Below are 23,799 nucleotides of genomic sequence, written 5' to 3' on the forward strand. Positions count from 1 at the left end.
GGGGCTGGGGCACATGACTTACAAGGAGTGGCTGCGGGAACTGGGCTTATTTAGTCTGCAGAAAGGAAGAGTGAGGGGGGATTTGATAGCAGCCTTCAACTACCTGAAGAGTGGTTCCAAAGAAATTGCAGTGGGGGAGGTCTAGGATGGATATTAGGAAACACTATTTCACTAGGAGGGTGATGAAGCACTGAAATGGGTTACCTAAGGAGGTGGTGGAATCTCCATCCTTAGAGGTTTTTAAGGCCCGGCTTGAGAAAGCCCTGGCTGGGATGATTTAGTTGGGGTTGGTCCTGCTTTGAACAGGGGTTTGGACTAAATGACCTCCTGAGGTCTCTTCCAACCCTAATCTTCTATGATTCTATGATTATGATCTCTTTCTACAGGACCTCTTGCCTTTCTCTTTTGCCCTGGAGACTCAAGCTTCATATATTCCTGATTGGAGCTCATCATACTCATTCAGGTCTGGCTTAACTGGGAGAGTCAACAGATAGCTCTCCAGCTCCATAGGGGACACTACAACTTGATACTTCCATTACATAAAACCACTTGTAACTCAGTATTTTAGCTGAGTTATAGATTCTTGGGCAGATGATTTGCATGGCTCTGATCCAGCCCCGCTGTCAATCACACTATAGATTTATGGAGCTTTACAAACCAAGTTTTAGGTGAGATTTGTGTTAGTGAAAGTTGTGTAGATTACAGTCCTTTCTACACAGAGCAGATTCAGCATGGGAAGTGGCAATTCAAGATTTCCTCGGTGTTAGCATTGGGTGGAGTGACAACTACGAGGTCATTTCAGTTTCAAGGGCTCATTCAGCCCTTTCCCTTGTTGTCAGCAAGGTGGACAGATCTGATCTGGACACCTGGTCCAATAGCATTTGGCCTGAGACTCTCTTCTCACAAGCTTATTAACACAGGCCACCAATCAACTGTCACGGAGGGGGTCACACATCATCGACTGGCGCTGAGGATCCAGAAGCAAAAGATTCACATCCCATTCTTAACCAAGTTCCATCCCCCCTGTAAATTTGTACACTTTGGCCCCATTGCTCATTTTGTTTCACAGCTAAAACACAACACAAAACATGTTGGGCTTGTTTTTTTTTCCCTTCCCTTTCCCAAAGTAACAAGTAGTTGACACCCTTTTAAATATTCAGCAGTGCAAGTGTTTTGTCATTTAGGCTCATCACGTTGCTACATTGGGGAAACTCTGGCTCAGTTCACCTCTTAGATTTCCCAGCAGAAATAACACCAGAGTCTGGTGTGAACTGAACATTTGCAATAAGCAAACTTCGTCCTGCTGTTCATGAACCGAAACCTGACACAGACAGCAACGAGAAGCTGCCTTTTTTTTTTTCTCTCCAAGTGGCTGTCATTTTCTTGTCTTTACAGAAAGATCAGAAGCGTCATACTCTAGCACTCCCTCCCCACTCATTTCTTTGCATCTGCCTTCTGAAAGGTACCCCTAAACATGATACAGAACTCCCATAACTTTAAGATGAGCAACACATGTGGTTTTGAGGGGGGAGGAGCTCTTGTTTATTTAAATGTTCCAAATATCACGAAAAAACATCACTGGGACCTTGCTAAATGAAAAGACGTTGCTCTTCACACACAATTATAGGAAAGAAAATGAAAACGAGATGGAACCATTTCTCTGCTTTGAAATATTTATCACCTCAAGTCTCACCAGCAGGGATTGTTATTCCTACATTAGGCTGACATCTGGCAGAGAGGTTGGGATAAAGAGGGAGCGGAGAAGAGCCTAGTGAGAGGTTGCCAAGAAGATGTGATAATTCATTTCTCTGACATGGGACCAAGCATGTCATTAAATGTCAAGTGCTAGATTAACAGATGTAGAGAAACCAAGGGACTGAATTCCTGTTTTAACCTCTAGGCTCTTAGCACAATATGGTGAAATGGTTTTATTTTCTCTTTTGAAATGGCAGTGCAGAAAAGCCCCCTCAGTCAGAGCCAGGCCTTATGGCTAGACTTGTAGGTAGCTGTGCACTGTTGTTACCTAAAACAGCTTGTAGATAATGGAGGGAAAAATATTGGTTTGCATTTTGATAGAGATGAGCTGGAGCTGTGTGGTCCCACCTGTAGACTTTGAGGTTTTGGATAAAATAGGGCCTGGATTCTGAAACATTCCTGACCTGGATCTGAAGTGTCTGCAAAACCAAAACCCACTCCCTGATTTTGCCCAGACCAACCTTTTATACTTAAAAATGATAAACAAAAGAATCCCAAAATCAATAGGTACTAACTTAACTACAATGTGATCCTAGATTGTTTAATTGGATACTGAGACACCAACATGACTGTGTGGTATGCACAGACGCACACTTATTTTGTGCAGCTTCTCTAATATACACTGTAACCCAAAGCACTTTCCAGAGTTCATGGAGATAATAGCAAAGGGAAAGGGAGCTCACTAGTAGCAGGAACAGGAAAGGTACCTTCAAGCTCATGTTTGAAATGCAATGGGGGGAGGGAGCGGATAAGGCAAAACTGATGTACAAAGGCTACTCCAACTGACAGGAAATGCAGAGAAAACTCTCTTTCCAACCAGGGTGAGATTCGGTGATGGCACAGAAAGGATGTCTCTTAAACATATCCTTATTCTAGTGCCTGAGCCTCAAAAATTTTAATTCACCTTCATAGCACCCCTGTCAAGTTTGGAAGGTCATTATTAGCCTCAGTTTACAGGTGGTTTACTGGAAGGCTAAGTGACATTTCCAAGGTCACACGGCTGTGCCTGTAGCAGAACCACATTTTCTGAAGCCAAGTTAAACATCTTAACCACAAGAAAAATCTATCCCCTCTCATTATTATTATTCATTTGTATTTCAGTAGCACCCAGGAGCCTCATTCATGAACCAGGACCCCACCGTGCTAGGATATGTACAGATACTGAACAAGACCTATATTCACAATATGCAAACAAAGATGTTGGATAAAAAACAAAATACTTTTTCTGGAAGGTTGCAATGTGACATTACTTTATTTCTTAGAATCCAGAACCTTAACGTATAACAACCAAAAGCAGAGAGGGATAAAGCAGGCTGCTCCCTAAGGCAAAGATGCACAACTCAACCTAGTTTGTTCTAGGCTGGTTCTTTACAGACTGTAGGGAAGCATGGGATATAGTTCTTGAGCATCAGAGTCCCTCAGCCTGCAAGCAGGACCAGGAAATACCTTACATTTAAAGTGATAGCATGTAATTTTAATACAGTATTCAATACACACAAAGACAGTCCCTCTCTCAAAGATCTTACAATCTGAGTGAAGGATGAGTGCACGATTTTAGTGCATTTGTCTAGGGCCAAGCCTGCTCCTGTTGAAGTAGATGGAAATTTTGCCACCAACTTTCGTAGGAGCAGATTCAAGGATTCCAAGACTAGAAGGGACCATTATGATAATCTCGTCTGACCTCCTGCATAACCCAGGTCAGAAAACTTCCCCAAAATAATTCCAAAAGCAGATCTTTTAGAAAAAACATCCCATTTTGATTTTAAAAATTGCCTGTAAAGGATAATTCACCACAAACTGTGGTAAGTGCTTCCAAAGGTTAATTACTCTTACTGTTAAAAATGTACACCCTATGTCCTGTCTAACTTCAATTTCCAGACATTTGATTGTGTTATACCTTTCTCAGGTAAATTAAAGAGCCCGATATTAAATGCTGTTCCCCAAGTAAGTACTTAATAACTAATCAAGTCACCCCTTAACCTTCTCTTTATTAAGCTAAAGAGATTGATTACAGGATTAGAACACCTACCTTATAGTGAGAAGGAGCTCATTCTCATGGCTCTTCTCTGAACCCTCTCCAATCATCAACATCCTTCTTGAATTGTGGGCACCAGAACTGGATGCAGTGTTCCAGCAGCTGTCCCACCAGTGCCAAATACAGAGATAAAATAACCTCTCTACACCTACTTGATTCCTCTGTTTATGCCTCCAAGGATTGCAGGAACCCTTTTGGCCACAGAGTTGCCCTGGGAACTCAAATTCATCTGATTATCCACCATGATCCCCAAATCTTTTTCAGAGTCACTGCTTCCCAGGATAGAGTCCTCCATCCTGGAAGTATGACCTACATTCTTTGTTCCTATGTGTATACTTTTACATTTAGTCATGTTAAAAACACCCTGTTTGTTTGAGCCCAGTTTATCAAGCAGATTACTCTGTACCAGTGTATTTACTGGTCTTCATTATTTACCGCTCCTGCAATTTTTTACTACTGCAAAACCTTATCAGTGGTGATTTTATATTTTCTTCCAGGTCATTAATAAAAGTATTAAATGGCATAGGGCCAAGAATTGGTCCCCGTGGGACTCCACTAGAAATGCACCCATGCAATAATGATTTCCCATTTACAATTAGATTTTGAGGCCTATCAGTTAGCTAGCTTTTAATCCATTTAATGTGTGCAATGTTAATTTTATTTCTTTCTAGTGTTTTAATCAAAATGTAGTGTGATACGAAGTCAAATATCTTGCAGAAGTCTAAGTGCAGGTTGTTCCCTTCTGTTTTCATTCTTTCCCTGCCTGGATAAGTTTCTTTTACTGGCTGAATAAACAATCCAGGAAGGCGTTCAACTTTCCAGAGTTTGTCTTCCAACTCATGCTCCAGGCACTGGGGCTACCTTGAGGCAACATTCTGAACAAGTAGCAAATTAGTGTGGGGTTATTTTTTTCTTTTTTTCTTTTTTTAAACAAGTACACAGTTGAAATTCAACATACATTTATTGCTGGGTGACCTTTGCGATATTTTCTCTGCCTATGTGCACCAAGACAAACTGCTCCACTCCTTAATTACTACATAGTAAAGCATACAGTCCGTGGCAGGGAAATAATGGGAGTGTGCAGGTAAGTGCTAGTTCTTATATTTTTGGGAGGTTCCTTAAATAAAGGCACTGGGAGTCACTAGTGAGATGCATAACTACAAGTTTTATGTATAGTCTCTGCATTTTAGGAGCATCAACAAAGCACTGACTAAACTCCCGCTGTTATTTAGATTATTTTAGCTCAGCTGAGCTCCTTAGTGCTAGGAGCTGTACATACATATGCTAAAGAACCCTGCCCTGAGATCTAAATCTAAAGTCCTGTCTTCAGTGTGCTTTGGGTTCAGTATAAAACTTGGGCAAGATTCTCAGGAGTACAGTCCCTGCTCTTTTGTTCTCCCAAAGACCTGGTGAACAATCTGGAGAAAGGGGGGGTTTCTCCGGGATATTGTACGCATCCTAGAGCAGACTAAAGCAACAGCCACCCAAACTCTACCTTTAGGGTTCACTGGGACTGAAGAACGCGCATAAAGTTAGAGCATGTGCTCAAGCACTGTGCTGAATCTGGGCTCCTGTTACATACACAGTACCGCATGAACAGATGGGGGAGGGAGAGAGCAGTGTCATTCAAAGGACACGGTCCTCATTTTTTCCTGACTTATAAAATCATTTTTCTTACTGTTTTAATTTTTAATGTATTAACTTTCTCCAAGGCCAAAATGGAAAGCCCTATCTCCAAATAAACTGGTGTGGGTGTGCAGAGTGAATGGAAATTCATTATTGTACACTGGCTCGCATGTGCTGCTTTTCAAAAATGTATTTATAAAGAGTGCCAGAAGCATTCCTCCCATCCCCCCCCCAAAAAAGCCCAAACAAGAAAGAATTAGAGATTATTGAAGTAGGTCTAAGATTTTTCAGACATTTTTAAGAAAAAAAGGAAGAGGTAAAGAAGAGCCTATGTGAGTAAAAGTTAGGGCCAGTTGACTTTGACTTTGCCCACAGAGGTCAAGCATTAGCAAATAAGACTTTTAGTACCTTCTCAGCACATAAGGGATTCTTCTTTGCAGTGCATGGTGCAAAGCCAGGAAGAGCCCAAGCAGATCCTGCAAAGATAGCACAGGTTTGTGAAGCATAGCAAAATAAAATAAAAAGCCCTCTTTACTTCATTACTGTCTGTGAAATCTGTTAATCCCCCTTTGCCCTCCTGAAAAGTGAAAAGCTGGGACCATGTCCAAGTCTTGATTTTTTTTTATTTTTATTTTTTGTTAAGTACAGTAGCTTCCATCCTCTCACAGCTCGGGGCTTTTATTGCTCTCCATGTAGAAGAATAATCAATAGTTGTTTTTAGATATTTAATATACCATGAGATTTGTAATTAACATGACATGGTTCCTATGAAAGGATTGTTACTATGCTGAGTATACAAGGGCAGTATTTAGGGTGGGGATTCTCCCCTCCCCCCCCCCCCTTTTAAATACCACCACTGCCTAAAGTAAACATTTATTAGTACATTTATAACTCATCACCTGCATCTGTCTTTATGCGAGATGTGCACCACATAACCATGGCCATTTGAAAGGAAGCAAAGCAGAGCAGCTCCTTATGAAGAAAGGGTTTGTGAACCAGTTAGTAGGAACCTGTGCTGCAATTCTACTGTGGAAGAGGAGAAAAGAAGAGAGAAAGGGGTAATAATAATATAGCTAATGGCTCTGTAGCAGACATCACAGAAGAAAGAGAAAAAAGTTATTAACTTTGGGAATGGAATAGCAAGAAGACTTATCTATGGTACAGGCAGTGCTTAGGAACATTAGACATAATTGCTTGCATTAATAAGAAAGTTGATGATCCTTTGTTTAAACAGAGGGCAGATAAGGCAAGCAAGTGCAATAGTTTGGGTTGCGTAGCAAGCCTCAGTTTGCCATCTGTGAAACTGGAGCAATAACCATTCCTTTTCTGGGTGTTGAGAAGCTTAGCCAAATCTCAAGTATCGGGGATAGCCGTGTTAGTCTGTATCCACAAAAACAACGAGGAGTCCGATGGCACCTTAAAGACTAACAGTCTTATTTGGGCATAAGCTTTCGTGGATAAAAAAAACCACTTCAAAAGTGGGGGTTTTACCCACAAAAGCTTATGCCCAAATAGATATGTTAGTTAATTTGATATTTGGCTAGGAGTCTGGTGGCACCTTAAAGACTAAGTGTTCCAATATCCTCAGATAAGAAGCATTATAATGAATGAGATTTACGACTGTATTTGATGCTTCCAATATTTTTTAGCACCATCTTGTAATTAGAATTATTTGCTTCAGACACGTTAAAACCACCAGTGAAAGACTCCAGGACATTACTACATTGTGAACAGCTGACCTCTAATATTGGGAAATGATGAAAAATTAGTGGGTCCAGATGTGCCCGTCTTTTGCCAGTAGACAGATGTTCACTTTACACACCATTTAGGAATCCCCAGTGCATTTGACTACAAGCTGATACATAAAATGGCTAAATGATAGGGAGAACTGGAGAAGAGCTTAGAAAAATAAAACTTCACTTTCCCCAAAGTATAGACACACACATGCAAAGATTCTGGAGAGAAAAATGCATCACATCACACATCTGTCTCTCTCAAACTCCAGTCAAGAGCATCTTCATCAACTCAAGCCCATCTGATTTGGAAAAACCCTATATAGAAGAGATAAACCGAGATACACTCCCTCATGACACAGTTGACTTCCTCTTTCTTTATCAAATCCTAAGCAAGAAATAAGAGCAATATATACAATAATTTGAAGGAACAAAAGCACTCTTAGAAAATGCCCCTCTCTCACTGTCAGCCATGTCCTTAGAAATTTAGCCAGCTCTGAGTTGCCTGCTCCATCACTAAGTGACATCCCTGTCCATTTGTTTTGTTGCTGCAGGAGCTCTTGTCTTCTTGGAGATTATTTTTCCCTTCTATTATGCTTGTCAATGTGGCACTTATACTTTAATGCTTTATAGATAAAATGGTCTCTGTCAGTCCGCACTTGTCATGCCTGGAGAAGATTTTACTGCATCATAAAACCGTGTAATGCCCCAGTGTTTAAAAAAGATCTATCACTCTATCATCAGGTCTTTATAGTCTTTGCGTACATTTCTTTGCAATGCAAGGATGGCTCCCAGAGCAGAATAGCGACAGAGATAGATGGAGCCATGTCTGCTAATGAATGTCAAGAACTGTGTTCGATTCATACTCAGATATTATTTAACAGCTACAGAAACTCGTAGAAACACTCACATAATGCCATTAAGAATCATGAAGGGGAAGTGTAACAGAAAGAAAACTTCCCTTTCTTAGCCTGTTAATAGAAGATGGTTGTGCTTGGCTACGGCATTTCTATTTCCCATGTCCTCACAGATCTTCAAAGCTGATGGGAAGCGTGGTGCTGGGTGTACGAGTGACCCGCTCACCAATTAGTGTTTTAACATGCAGATTTCTCTCCTTTCCTGTCCATTCATGTTCCCCAGTGACACCCTTATCCAGTGGCTCTGAATGGTATATACTGGGGTCATAGTATTCATAAGAGAAGGAAACAGAATCTCTCTCTATGCTTGGGGGAACAATGTACTTTATGACAAAGTCCAGCAGCCCTCAGGGCAGCAGGATGCTGGATCCCTTAGCCCTCCAGGCAGCAATGTTCCAGGAAAGTGGATCATAAAAAAGACCTTTCTCCTATTTCTCTGCTTATCTGTTATCTCCTTCCCTGTGTTCTTCTCGATTACAGGATTTGAAACAAGCACAAGGCCCAACATTAGACTTGGATAGACACACTTTTTCCAAGTTCAAGGCTGTTCAGATCCAAGCGTATTGCAAGAAAGGCCTTAAGCTGCATGGTTTGGCTACAGGTAGAGATCAGAGCTTTCCTACATTTCGGAGAAGGATTAAGAAGAGGGTAAGGATCAGGAGTTCTGTATCCAGCTCATCTGATATCCTGACCAGCCTCCTTTCCCTGCCTCCAGACCCTGAAATGCCTCCTGAGGCTGCTGTGGAAGCTCACCCAGCTGTGCCAAGCATAGAGATCCTGATGGGGCCTTAATCCAGCTCGATGACCTATTTTCACACCAAGGGGCACCATGGTAAAGATGAATCAGGTCAATTCTGTATGCATTTGTGGGCAGCCATAGGGCTGTGTGTTAACATGTGCTTCTGTCTCTTGCAGCAGCGCTGAATGCTGATGTCTCATTACCAGGTATGATGGCAGCTAATCATCATTTTCATCTAACCACTGCTGTAGGGCCTGGCTTTGAGACTATACACCCTGCACAATTTCCATGTGCCAGGTGGCTGTGGGTGACCCGATTACCCAGTGATTGCTACTCAGCCTGGGATTCCTAACACCCTTTCATCTCCATTTGCAGCAGCCTCGCCTCTCATCCTCATTGAGGAAACTTTCAGCCTGCACATGGACATCTGTTCACACAGTACTGAACAATTTGTTGCATTAGATGCTGAAAGTATTTTACTAAGTAGTTTGTTTATGCTCTGTGCTTTGATAACTCTTTTGAATAAACTTCCAGGAGCAAGGCAAGAAAATGGAAGCTGATGGAGGGCTTTTTCTGTGTTCATTTGAACAAAATATTGTTAGCACCTAATGCATAAAGCTCGGTCTTTTCAATATCCCTCTGCCGTTATCCCTCTGATTTAGCAGACAGTTGGTAGAGACCTTTCTACCAGATAAGCAGATTTGATTAATATGCAGTATATCCAGTTCCAGGGTTTTCAGTTACATTGGTCCTCACTTAAGGGGCTCCCTATATCAATCAGGTCACATAGGAACATAGCTGGGAATTACCAGTATGGATCAAACCATTGGTCCTATCTTGTCTGGTGTCAGGTCTCTCATAATGGCTGGTGCCACAAAGAGATAAAACCCAAATGGAGCCAGATCTTGAAAAAAGTTGAGCACCCACCATGCACCAAATGTCCATAATGGGGCCAGATTACAGACGGTCCAGCGCTTATGCAAACACAGCCATAACAGAGTATCATGCTCATGTGAAAAGTCTGTTCCCAGCCCCACACAGTAAAGGAGGACACTATATCTTACATTAGCAGATATTGAAGGTAAAACAAACAAAGAGAGAGACTGATTTATTGGTTCAAGCTGGGGACTGGGAGCCAGGACTCCTGGGTTCTGTTTCTAGCTTTTTCATCGACTGACCATCAGGCAAGTCACTTCTGTGATAAATGTAATGCTGTGAAAACATGGACTATTCAAAAGGCTATTGTATTAATGTTATAAATGTGACATGTGTCTTTATGGGTTTGTTAGGCATTGTATCCCTAGCTCAATTGGTAAGATGAAGGATGTTTCCTATGGGCAGGGCACAGAAGTCAATGGGGATTAATTAGTGCAAATCCCCAATGCTGAAGCAATGCAGGTAACAAGTCTTTTGAAGTTCCCCTCTCTCCTCCCTCAGGGAATAGCATAGACTTGTTTGACCTGGATCAAAAAGCATAAGAAGACAAAGAGCTTGAAACTGTTCAAAATATCAGCCCTGACTAGAGGGGAGGGCCACTCAGACTCTGTCCTAGAACTCTGACAGGTATGAGACCATGACCAAGGTAAACAGGGCCCTATTGAGGATCTGAAATACTTTGGAGCTTCCAGGGTCTCTACTTGGAAGATGGGTGATGACCTGGGAAGCTAGGGATACATCTGAGCTTTTTTGGGGGGGGGGGGGGAGATTATGTTTTCTCTTAAATGCTTTTCTTCTGAATAAATAGCACATAGGGTTAGTGACCAGCCAGATCTCACAAAGCAGTCGTAGCCCTTGAGGTGCTGAACTGAAGTTAGATCTGCTAGGCAGTGATCACAGTGAATAACAGGAATCAGCAGTCAGCAAGTCCCCTCTGGAGGGAGTGAATGGCAAGTTTCTGCCCTGAGAAAGGTGCCAGTTAGAGGCCTAAGACCTAAGGAAACAGGAGCAGGTCAGAAGGGCAGTTAATCAAGAACTGTGACAGCTTCCCATTCATGTGTCTCAGTTTCCTCACCTGCAAAGTGGAGAGGATACAAGAGAAATACCTAAACAAGGTTACAGGCAGTTGTTTGTGATGCTTAAATAAACCATGTTTATTTAACCACTTAGAGATCCCTAGATGAAAGCCTGCTGGCCAGATTTTTAGATTAATCAGAAGCCCAGGGCTGCATAGAATTAAGCAGGGAAGTTTGATTATTTGCATATGCAAATAGACATTAACTGGTCATTTGCATTAAAAATTGCAGTAACTGGGGCTGATTCTCCAGTGCCCTGTCCTTTGTGCAGTCTTGACACCTGTGCCAAGTGAGTGTGAAAGGCTACACCCTGGTTTGATTTGATGGAGTTATACATCCAAATTGCAGAGATGTCAATGACTCGACAAGCCGTGAGGCAGTGGAGGCCCCACGTTAGGATGGCAATTCTGTATGCAACTGAGATTTTGTGGGTTGTTGCTTTTTTATCCTAGCCTAGAAGTAACAGAATATCATTATTAACATCACCCAGTGAAGCAGGCCAGTCAGCAGTGCCTGTTAATATACTTGGAAGCAGGAACAGAGAATGAGGTTTGTACAAGAGGAAGCAATCTGACAGGCACCAGGAAAAAGGAGCCTTATATTTTATAACCTTTCAATTTCCTTTCCTTATCACACATGAAACCCGCTAGCTTCTAATATCTGACTGGTCACTCTGTTTGGAAGTCTCACCTTCACCTTGCCCATATTTCTTGCTGTACTAACTCATGATATTGTCCCCCAATTGCATTCTGTCTGATGTTGACAGCTGACAACAGGTTATCATTTCCAGTGGAAAAAATAAACAAGAGGAAAACATTCATCCACCCCCAGAGATTAGAGGAGATGACTGTCAATCAAGCCTTGTCCGTCAGTATTTCTCCTTCCTTTTTTTTTTTTTAATCTCAGAGAATGGAGATTAAGGTTGTTGCCAGCAGGCCGATAAAGGACACAAAACAAATAAAAGCCAGCTCTTTTTCTTTGGAGAAAATAATTCTGTTACTGATGGACTCACTGTTCTGTTGTTGCTCATTCCACAGTGATGAGAAGTTCAGCTAGGTTAACGGCAACAAAGATATTGGGCCATGATTCAAAGTAACTTCTTACTACTATAAGTGAGTGGATCACAGTCTGACCTTAATTGACTTGCTCAAGGTCACACAGTGAGTCAGTGGCAGAGTGAGGGACAGACTAGTGCCCTAACCACTGGACAATGTTGCCTACTTCAACAACAGGAGAGTTGTGGAGCAGATGTGACACCCAAGGAAGGGCATATGGAAGCATGCCCATGGCAGGCACATGTGCACATATAGGTAGGCAGATGCCCCAATCCACTAAACCCATTCTGCACTCTTCCCTCATGCAAATAGTTGAATGTTTTAAGCCCCACACAGATTTCTGTATTTCACCATATTTATCCCCAGGCCTTCAGTGGACACTAATCATTGGGAATTATTTATAGAGTTTATGGGGAATAACAAAATGATTTATCAACACCAAAAAGGAAAAATAGCCCAATTTCTCAGCAGAGACTGGGAGCGAGAAAGGGGGAGAGAAATCCTTTGAGTATAAACAGATTGCACTATTTAAACATGAAAATATTTTCTGCATCTATAAAACTTACCATGCCCAAGTATTTTAATTAATCGCAGCAGTTGCTATGGAAACCCTCCTAACTCAATTATAGATCTACAAGGAGGTGCAGTGTATTTATGATTGTGAAGCAGGTAGTTCTCGCACTGAAACTAAAGTGGAGAGCAGACACTGAAGAATTTAAAACGTTTTGATGGTCATTATTAGCAGCTATATAACATGGATTTTTGTTTAGCGTTGACTGATTTCTCCCACTCTGCATTCTGCTGAGGGAGGATGCAATGGCGTGTGTGTGTGTGTGTGTGTGTGTGTGTGTGTGTGTGTGTGTGTGTGTGTGTGTGTGTGTGTCATCATCAATAGATTTGTGCCAAGCCAACTGAGTAAAAAAAGCTGATTTCACTTGACTCCCTCCTGGGCCGATGATGGCTGGGTGGGATGATGATGCAACAAGTGGAGGGGAAAATTGCATTGGAGAGGGGCACCATACCCTTCACAGGAAGTGTGGACCTGTAACTACGGCCTCGTTAGGTCAGTAAAGAACTTTGGAGACACAGAAAGGATAGGCAGTGTGGCCAACGGGATAGGTCTCCAGGCCTTAGACATAACAGACTGGGTTCAGTTTCTAGCTCTGTCACAAATTTTGTGTGACCTTGAGCAAGTCACTTAGTCTTCCTTGTGCCTTTGTTCCCCATCAGCAAATTGAGGATTGTACTTTCCCACCTCGGGGAGTTGTTGTGAGCATTAAAAACAAACAAACAAAAAACAAAAACCCAATGACTGGGAGGTGCCCAGCTGCTGCAGTGTTGAGAGCTATTTTAAAGTCACTGTTCAGTCTAATGGTGTTGAAGACTGATGATTTATGACTCTCTCATTTCTCTCGAGTACTATAACTTCACCAGCTGAGGATCAAGCACTAGAGCCAAAAACTCAGAAGTCTCATAAAGGCCATATGAATTTGCTATACCCAGGGCTGGCTCTAGGTTTTTTGCCACCCCAAGCAAAAAAATTTTGGCTGCCCCCCACCCCAGCCCTGGGCTCTCCCCCACACCCTACCCGCACCCCCTGGTGCCCCAGCACTGGGCTCTCCCCCCCACCCCACCCGCACCCCCTGCCACCCCAACTCTGGGCTCTCCCCTCCCCCCCCACCCGCACCCCCTGCTACCCCAAATCTGGGCTCTCTCCCCACCCCACCCACACCGCCTGCCGCCCCAGCGCTGGGCTTCCCCCCACCAGCGCTGACTCCGCCCGCTCCCCCCTCGCTTCCAGCCGGTCCAGCGCTGGCAGGGTCAGGGTAAGCAGCGGGGCTCCCGGGCTGCGCCTCATCCCAGGTTCCCTCCAGCCAGGGCTCCCGCCTCCAGGACTGGCCCGGACCGGGGAGGACAGAGCCGGGGAACCGCCCCGGCAGGGGGCTGAGGAGCGGGGGCAGGGCAGCCCCAGAGGGAGCGGAGCCCCGGAGAGCAGGACATGGGCCCCACACGGCAGCTCCCCGCCCTCTATGGCCCCGCTCCTGCTGCTGCTCCTGGCTGCCCTGCCGCAGTCCCTGGGTGGCTCTGGCCGCTTTGCCCAGCCCCAGCTGCGGCGGTGGGGGGTGGCTGCCCTGCGGCACCTGCAGGTGGCTCCGTGTGCCCCAAAGGGTGGCCCCCAGACTGAGTGTCCCGCGCTCAGAGCCCGCCCGATTATAAGGTGCGGGTGCTGCTCCCCGACGCAAACCGCAGCGGCCCCAGGGCGCCCCCGGTGCAGGACACGCTGCTGCTGCCAGGGCTGGCTCTAGGCTTTTGCCGCCCAAGCACCAAAAAAAAAAAAAAAAAGAGGCTGGCTGGCTGGAATGCCGCCCCTGAAAATGTGCTGCCCCAAGCACCTGCTTGGTTTGCTGGAGCCTAGAGCCGGCCCTGGCTATACCAGACTGATCCATTAGTCATGCAGTTCAGTATTCTGGCTCCAGCAATGCTCAATACCAGATGTTTCAAAGGAAGGTGTGAACTTACTGTGCAGTATCATGTTGCAGGGGAGAGGAGGAGGGGAGAAAGAAGGAAGCGGTATTTCTTCCTGACCACAGCCTGCAACTACTTTATTGCCTGGAAACAGGAGGATTGGTAACCTTACATCTGTCATAAAAAAATCATCTTGCAACATAAGCTGGCTTTCATTCTGTCCTGTGTATGTATTGCTCCTAGCCTCAATTCTCCGGCATCCTTTGCTGAAACAACAACTTCACCAGACTAAAATCCCAGTACTTAATTTCTTTTCATAGGTCTTTGGCACCATTTATATCAGGTGCTGTTTTTAGTCACTGTTGCATGCCCCTTCTCCCCCCCGCCCCCAAAAGATGGTATCACTTACAATAAGTATCCTTTTCTCCCAGTTTAGATTAAACGCCTTGTTAGATATTTCTAAAGGTGTCTTTAGCAAAATGCGGAGATATTTCGTACCTCTTCTGCCCCCATTCTTCAAGGTCATAGACCGAGCCTTCAGCTTGTTTCTTAAAGGTTAAGTGAGAGTTCCAGAAGAGCAGCATGAACTTTGGAGAAGCTTTAAGCATAACAAAAATCAAAACCTTCAGAGAATACAACATTGTTACATGAGGGGTGGTGAATATGAATGATAAACTGGCAGTTGAAAAAGCAGGGCAGAAAATACCAGCCCACTGTCACAAGAGCTACACTTTATCTTCTTTGCAAACACTCTGCTCCCTTTGCATCCATTTTTAGCCTACCCTGCTCTAATGAACATTATAGCCTGCAGAGCAGGAAGATGCTGGGGGCTTTCCATTTCAGCACAGCTCCCGAGCCCACTGTGATCCCTGAAAGATGTGAAATGTTAACTCTTAGGATACTGGCATTTTCCAGACTGGTAGCCATATGGATACTTAGAGAGACGCATAGTATTACAGGGGTTGAACATATTATGCTATACTGTTAAAGAGGCACTTTAAAATTATAAGCTCCTATTTAACTTTCCCCTGAAATATTGATCCCAACCTTTAGAAAAATGTTTTCTAATATTCAGCCTGTATTTTCATCCCATTATTCCTAGCCCTAAACCTTCAGATTACATAAATTACTGGGCTTATTACAGGGGTAAATGGGTGCAATTTAACGGCCTGCGATATACAAGAGGTCAGACAAGCTAATCTAATGGTCCCTGCTGGCCTTGAACTCTGATCCTATCAATAATTACAATATACAGTCCATCCTTCCTGTCCACACCCATCGAATACTTGGAAGGAAATTTGGATCTCAAACTAGAGAGTTCCAAAGTATGGATTCCCGGGTGCAATGAGAGCATCAATAATTCTTTGTCTTTCTTTATCAATTCTCACTCAAAGATCTCAAAGTGCTGTACAATTCCAAAAATAGGTCAATGTAAGACATTTTTTTAAATGAGTAAACCAAGGAAACGTAGTGGCAGTGGAAAATCATTTTACTAAGTGGAATAGAACCGGAATAGCCAGGAATAGAACTGAAAAGCCTTGACTTTCTGTGCCCACTCTTTAACCTTTGAGGCCCTCATAGAATGTTCCATACAGCTTCACCCAGCCCTTTACAATGAAACACAAGCAGCATCAGGAGGAATCGGGCAAATGCACATGAGGCCCAACAAAGAATTTAACCATGTTAAATAACATGAGTTATTGATTCATGGAAGCTAATTACATTCTATTTTTTGTAATTTATTTTTTCTTTTCTTGGATGTCAGTGTGATTTCAAAGTAAAGAAAAGAACTGGTACACATAGTGCAAATGGGTAATGTGCAAACTTTCCTCATCCATCTTTACCTGACCTGCAAAACTTTCTGCTACTCCAGTCCTGGGCTCCCTGTACAACTCTGCCGTTGCTCTTCAAACCTGGTCTACAATCCCTGAGCTATTCCAGTCCTGGAGCTCCTCATCCATAGCTCTACAAATGCATTCCCACTCTTCTGATCTGCAGCAAACTTTTCTCTTTTACTTCTGGACCTCTAGTTTGTAGTCAGATCATTATGTAGTGGTTATGATATAGGGACAAGTGGTAAAACACCACCAATTCAGATTGTATGGATACGCGAGCTTCCCTCCACCCCTTTAAAATAATATAAAGACCAACTTTACTGATAATCTATTGGGAACATGGAAACACACATCTAAAAAGCGCTAATTAAAGCAACTATATTTAAAGAAGTTTTTTTTCATAAAAGAATGGAATGCACGATAGATAAAAAACGGTAGGTAATTAATTACTTTTACTATGGGGAAGTGTATAGGGCATTATTTACAAATTTTCCACATTGTAGTAAAATCCTTTAAATATGTAGAATACAAAATTGCTCTAGACTAAAGGGATTGTGTACCTCTTGGTACAAGCATATGAATTCCCATTTATGCTAACAGGAGCTACTGGCATCCATGAGGGGAATAGCTTTCTTGCACATAATTGCCTGCTATTGTCTCTGAACACTCATGCACTTGAATTTTTTACTGGCAGTTATGCACGCAAATGCATTAGCCCCCCCGCCCTTAAACCCAGAGTCTGTGCATGCAAATGTATTAATTGCCATTTGTATATACAAGTTAGTATTTGCAAGTGCATATTTATTTATTTAGATTTTAAAAGCATGAAAAGAGACATATCAAAGGATGTAGGTGCTCTAGCATCACCAACACTACAATAAACATCCCAGCAGCATTACAGTAACTACTTCATGGAACTAAGCCTTCCCCCATTTCATTGCTCTGGAAAGCAAACAGTGTGACCGAATGGAACAGCACTGGACTTGGAGCGTTCTATAAGGCTCTTCACACTGGCCTGCTGGATGACCTTGGGCAAGTCACTTTCTCTCTGCCTTAGTTTCCCCATCTATAAAATGGGGATAATCATACTAACCTCCTTTTAAAAGCACTTTGAGATCTATTAAATAAAAAGTGCTATGTTAGAAATGTTATCATTACTCCCCAAACTCTCTAAACAGAGGTATTTTACAGCATACTTGGAAAGTCACAAAATTTGGACTATATCAGACCCAGGAAGGAAGCAAGTTCCAGAGGCTGTAGCAGGCTGACACAGAGAGAGAGACATATTTTTCTATTATCAGGGGGTAGCCATGTTAGTCTTTAAGGTGCCACCAGACTCCTTGTTGTTTTTGTGGATACAGACTAACAGATATATTTGAGCATAAGCTTTTGTGGGTAAAAAATCTCACTTCTGCATCTGAAGTTAGTCTTTAAGGTGCCACCACATTCCTTGATATTTTTCTATGTGCAGAAATGACAAGTTCAATTAACAGTAAAGGATGAGTTAAAGTTGCTTTGGAATTTTGACACAATGTTCTCAGATCAAAAAGTTTACAGATTTGATCTTGTGACCAGAAATTACTTGTAGAACCACAGCTTTGCTTTGGATTCTCAGAGTTCAAGACTTTTTTTCAGAGCTTAAACTAATTTCTTAAAAGAAAGAAAAACAACAAGGAATCCCCGCCTCCAGAATTTATAGGGGCGGGGGGCTTCAAAGCACAAGAATGCTTTTATGAATTTTCCTTCCACGACCTAGTTTCTCTAATGTCTTGTAGTCTAGGTTATTTCAGTCCAAGAAGAGAAACAAAGTTACAGCAAGTATTTACAAGATGTTTTCAAGTATTCAAACTCAATTTTTTTTTTCTTGGTCAAAAAAGAGCAGCACACAGTAAGACAGAAATGTGGGGTCTGCATTGATCTGAAACAGCATGATGCTACCTTTTGAACTAGTTGATGTATGCTGCTGACAGTCAAAAGTTGAAAGGCAACTAGCAAAACATCTTTCACTAACAAGGAATCAGAATGAATTGTCCCGGGGGGTGAGGGGAAGAGAGCATGATTTGGAAAGTTCTTAGATGTACATCAATTGTGAAGAAGTCAGGTATGTTGGGATTCCAACTGGAGCAGTACTGTGTCACGGTGACCTGATGCTAGGTAAAACATAAGACACCCTCACAACCTCTTATTACTCAAGAGATTAAAAATAGGATAAAGCATTTTGCCGCTAGCTGGCTAGTTCCAAGCCAGTCAAGTTAACAAGACTGAAAAATACAATCTGTTGGTGCTTTTATCTAATAGAGTATCCTACCCCATAGCAATGAGTACAGTACAGGTAGTTTGCTTACTTAGAACTAACACACAAGACACATGCTAGACATGTCACTCAATGCACTTCTGGAAGGTGCTCAGAAATTGGTGATGAGGGCCATAAAAATAGACTCTCTCTCTCTTCCTCTCCCGAAAGAGAAATTTAATTTTAACTATGAATTTCCATAATTTCAAAGAGCTAGATTTTTTTGCAGGTTTGACCTTGAATCTGAATATCTCGAGTTTATCAACTAACATTTTTGAAAGGTAATACACATTCTAACCAAATCATAGATGCCTGCCATCTTAACATCACCTTCACAAAGATTTTTGATGTGGGATACTAAATGTGTGTAACATTTCTCCATAAGTAATATAGGGCAAACTAGGGTTAAACGGAAATCTATTGCTCTGTAAACCATGCTACCCTAAAAATGTAGTTCTGAAATCTGCAATCCATGTGGACATGTAAACCGGGGGATATCAACCCATCATCACTACTTCATACACAAAAATCAACTTGTGTTTTGTTATATTTTTTAAATGGAAGCCTTAGCAAAGCTCCGAATCTCATCAGGGATTGAACCCTCCTGTAGTGGTGTCTATATGGCCAGACATTATAGGGGACAATATGTGCAAAAAATCTTGTGCCAGCACTGCATCTTTCTACACATGTTTTTCTTCTGGAGAGTAGAGGGTTTAAGGCTCCAGGAGAGATAATTTGGTACCCTTCACCAGCCCCTTTCACTAAAAATGGAGGTAAACCTGGCTCCGTCTAACTCCACTAATGATTAAAACTTCCATTGAAATGAACTTCACATAGGAACAATACCTAGCTAAACTTTAAAGAGTCTGCAGTCTACTATACACACAATAGCTTTCACAATGCCATGTTCACTTTAACTCAAGGTCAGTAACTAGCATTGTCGTGACTGCTTCCTCATTGCCCCTGGCTCATTTTGTCCCTTTTATGTCTTTTAGATAAATACAGTTTACTAACTTAAATATCCCTAAAGCTAATGAAATAAAAAAATGCCTCTCTATATAATGGATGAATCTTCCCTTTCTGAAGATTAAATGAATTTAGATCTGGTGAAAAGGTCTGGATTAACAATCCTAGAATTTGCAAGTGCTGAGTTGCCTTCTCCATAATGGGTTATACCATCTAAGCATTTAGAGAGAGCTTGGTAAAAAAAATTTCTATCTAAACTCCTTTTTTGATGGAAAATACCCTTTTAACCAAGACAAACAATTCCACAAAAACATACATTTTGGTCAAAGCTTTTCAAAGTAAAATTTCAAAATTTTGCCAGAAAAAAAGTTTCACTAGAGTAGAAGGGGAAAAACTTTTACTCAGTCTAAAAACAAAACAAAACTTTTTTCCACTGGAAAAAAATTGGGTAAAATAATGGCTTTTTTTCTCCCAAAAATATTTTTTATTTGGAAAGCCTAATATGTAATGTAAAATTGAAAATAAACAAACATTTTAAATTTATTTTGAAAGTTTTCACAGAATAGGACTACCATTTTTCAGGCAGCTCAACATTTGTGCATAAAACACTCATCACCATGGTATCTGAGTAGAAAGATGCAAGCTGTTAAAAGGGAGTATCAATGTTAAATAACCACCTTCAGCCTTCCTGGGGGACACAAAAAATCGATTCAGCAAGCACAAGACTGAGTACCCATTTAATGCAGAGATAACAAGTCATGGCTTCACTCACACAGAGACAGAGGGTATCAAATCCAGGATTTTTTAGCACCAAACATACCACTTGAACTACAGAAAATTCCTTTTGCTTAGGGTTACCATACGTCCTCTTTTTCCCGGACATGTCCGGCTTTTCGGCACTCAAACCCCCGTCCGGGGGGAATTGCCAAAAAGCTGAACATGTCCGGGAAAATGGCGGCTCTGCTCCTCCCCTGACTCTTCGGCTCTGTTTAAGAGCCGGGCTGCCCGAGCGCTACTGGCTTTGGGCAGCCCCCATGCCTCCGGACCCTGCGCCGCCGGAGCCCGGGAGGGGAAGTGCCCGGCTGGGGATGCAGGGTCCGGAGGCAAGGGGGCTGCCCGAAGCCCAAGCGCTACTGGCTTCACGGTTTGCCGGGCAGCCTCCAGACCCTGCACCCCTGACTGGGCGCTTCCCCTCCCGGGCTCCAGCTGTGCTGGGGAAGCACCGGCCGGGGGCGCAGGGTCTGGGGGCTGCCCGGCAAACCGTGAAGCCGGTAGCGCTCGGGCAGCCCTTTTCGCGTGGTTGGGAGTGGGAGGGAGGAGGGGGCGGAGTTAGGGTGGGGAAGGGGCGGAGTTGGGGCAGGGCTGGGAGTGGGGAAATGGGCGGGGCCAGGGGCCGTGGAGGGTCCTCTTTTTTTATTTGCTAGATATGGTAACCCTACTTTTGCTGCAAGAAAGTAAGAGGCTTCACAGGGCCATTGGGACCAACCATTAGATTGATCCCTGACCACAAACACTAGGCCAGCATTTTACATATACACCCCAAGAAATGAGCTTCTCCCAAATATTCCAGAGTAGTTCAAATCCCATCTGGGGTCCCATTTCATTAGGAACAGTTTCCATGGTCATCAATGGGAACTTGGGGACTTCAGGCTCAAATATACAAGCTCCTGCCACTTTAGCTAAAGGAGAACTCCCCTTAACCTATAAGAAAGCAAAGTCTCTAGAGTCATAGAGGTCAGACAGTTGGATCATGGTCACATCCTTAAGCCAGGATAAGGCATCAAGGTTGGGCTTTGCTTTAGACACATCTGGATCTTTTCTAAACTATCTTTAATTAAAATAATCATTTTTATATTATTGTTCTTGTTCTAATTTTGCACTCTTTAGACAACACTGGTAATTGGGCATGATTTTTACTTCAGCAGCATTTGTGGAAGCCATATCTGATAGGGAATTAGTCCATGCCTTACTAGCACAGAGGCAGTCTCTGAGGGCCTGGATTTATCAGGGTTAGTTTAGCAGCTAGCTCCATTACAGCACATTATACATGACTGGACGTCTCTGAGGACACAGAAAGTGCTACTGAGGAATTCCAAAGACGTCCTGCTGGAAGACACATTGAGAGAATGGCATTTTGTTTTCTTCATCATATTATGGCTTAAGCAATTTAAAATGACAGAGCTAATCTGTTGTAGGGATCGGTCATGGTGTTCAGTTTATTTTTGCAAGTTCAGGGATGACTACCACTATATAATTTTTCCTCCTCCCTCTTGGTGAATTCATCTACAACATTAGGATCATCACTAGGAAGGAAAGTTGGAGAGACTCCGGACTGTTTGCTTTACCTGAAGAAACATGATAGAGGTATATAAATTAATGGCATAAGTGAAGGTAGATCAGTCACTTCTATGCCCACTTTGCATGGACAAAGGACAGTCAATGGAACTGAAAGGCAGCAAATTTGAAACTGAACAAAAGAAATATTCTCTCACCCCATGGACAACTGACCCATGGAACTCATTGCCACAAGCAATATACCAATAAGATACCAAGAATTTAGCAGGATTCAGACAAATATTTCATAGTTTCATAGACTTTAATGCCAGAAGGGACCATTGGATAATCTAATCAGAGCTCAGTTTTTACACCTTGGACATTTATATAGACAACAGGAATACCTACAATAATAAGAACAAAGGGCATTTTTTAAAAGCTTGCTTCAAGGCATAAAACAGCTTCTAAGGATTTGGAAGATATTTTCCTGGTGAGCAGGTCTTTTTCACAATTGCACCTTCCCATGAAATATCTGGCTCTGGGAATTCCTTGGCACAGATTACTTGATTAGATAGCCGATGAGGTCATAAATGGCAATTCCATGTTCTTTCAGAAATAGTTCCCTGAACCAAAGTGAAGGAGGAGTTATGAATTTACACCCCATTCTGAGAAACTGGCTGGCAATAAGTCTCAGTCAGGGAAGAAACTATCTTTCCCTTCCCCATCCCCTTCACTTGTCTTACCATGAAAGCTGATAATTTCAGCAGCCGGCAGAGGTCCATACTATTGTGTCAAAACTGAGGGAAAGAGATGCAAGAGGCTCACAAAGTTAGTTATTATAACACTCTGCTTGAAGGGGGAGGGGAGAAAAAAAAGAACAGTTTGGATTTGGAACTGAAAACTCCATGAACATCTGGACTGGGGGTGACCCTTACTATTCAGTGCTCCAGCTAAAGACTTCTCCACTGTGAAATAACAGAACAATGAAAAGCAAGGAAAGAAGGAGGATCCGGGAAACTACAGGCCAGTCAGCCTCACCTCAGTCCCTGGAAAAATCATGGAGCAGGTCCTCAGGGAATCAATTATGAAACACTTAGAGGAGAGGAAAGTGATCAGGAACAATCAGCATGGATTCACCAAGGGGAAGTCGTGCCTGACTAACCTAATTGCCTTCTGGCTCTGTGGATGAGGGGAAAGCAGTGGATGTGTTATTCCTTGACTTTAGCAAAGCTTTTGATACGGTCTCCCACAGTATTCTTGCCGCCAAGTTAAGGAAGTATGGGCTGGATGAATGGACTGTAAGGTGGATAGAAAGCTGGCTAGATTGTTGGGCTCAACGGGTAGTGATCAATGGCTCCATGTCTAGTTGGCAGCCGGTTTCAAGCGGAGTGCCCCAAGTGTTGGTCCTGGGGCTGGTTTTGTTCAGTATCTTTATTAATGATCTGGAGGACTGTGTGGACTGCACTCTCAGCAAGTTTGCAGATGACACTAAACTAGGAGGCGTGGTAGATACACTAGGGGGTAGGGATCGGATACAGAGGGACCTAGACAAATTAGAGGATTGGGCCAAAAAAAACCCTGATGAGGTTCAACAAGGACAAGTGCAGAGTCCTGCACTTAGGACGGAAGAATCCCATGCACTGCTACAGACTAGGGACCGAATGGCTAGGTAGCAGTTCTGCAGAAAAGGACCTAGGGGTCACAGTGGACGAGAAGCTGGATATGAGTCAACAGTGTGCTCTTGTTGCCAAGAAGGCTAACGGCATTTTGGGCTGTATAAGTAGGAGCATTGCTAGCATATCGAGGAACGTGATCGTTCCCCTTTATTCGACATTGGTGAGACCTCATCTGGAATACTGTGTCCAGTTTTGGGCCCCACACTACAAGAAGGATGTGGAAAGGATGTGGAAAAATTGGAAAGAGTCCAATGGAGGGCAACAAAAATGATTAGGGGTCTGGAGCACATGACTTATGAGGAGAGGCCGAGGGAACTGGGATTGTTTAGTCTCCAGAAGAGAAGAATTAGGGGGGAGTTGATAGCAGCCTTCAACTACCTGAAGGGGGGTTCCAAAGAGGATGGGGCTCGGCTGTTC

This window comes from Chrysemys picta, chromosome 2 (assembly GCF_011386835.1).
Source record: "Chrysemys picta bellii isolate R12L10 chromosome 2, ASM1138683v2, whole genome shotgun sequence".
Classification (NCBI taxonomy): Eukaryota; Metazoa; Chordata; order Testudines; family Emydidae; genus Chrysemys; species Chrysemys picta.